This window comes from Orycteropus afer, unplaced genomic scaffold (assembly GCF_000298275.1).
Source record: "Orycteropus afer afer isolate SDZICR_OR568_19922 unplaced genomic scaffold, OryAfe1.0 scaffold00812, whole genome shotgun sequence".
Lineage (NCBI taxonomy): Eukaryota > Metazoa > Chordata > Mammalia > Tubulidentata > Orycteropodidae > Orycteropus > Orycteropus afer.
This window is the reverse complement of record NW_006922399.1, coordinates 264,861-265,182: the sequence shown is the minus strand read 5'-3', so window position 1 is coordinate 265,182 and position 322 is coordinate 264,861.

Below are 322 nucleotides of genomic sequence, written 5' to 3'. Positions count from 1 at the left end.
TGCCTCCAGGAGGGCTCCTTTTGAGCCCGGAAGGGTGGTCAAACTAGCCAATCACAGCATCAGAACTCTAAGCATGTGAGAGAGAGTGGGAACCTCCCAGAACATTGTATTGTGCCACTCCCAACAGAAATAACCCAGGTGGGCGACTTTAGCAATCAGGAGCTCCTCGGTTGCTCATAGAAAATCCCACCTTGGAGTTTACAAAGACTTATGAGTAGAAAAGCCACACTAAGTAATTTACTACACTGCAGATGGTTATTATAGTTAAGTATCATTGAATCAATTTCACCTTATAGCAACCTCATTAGACAGAGTACAATAG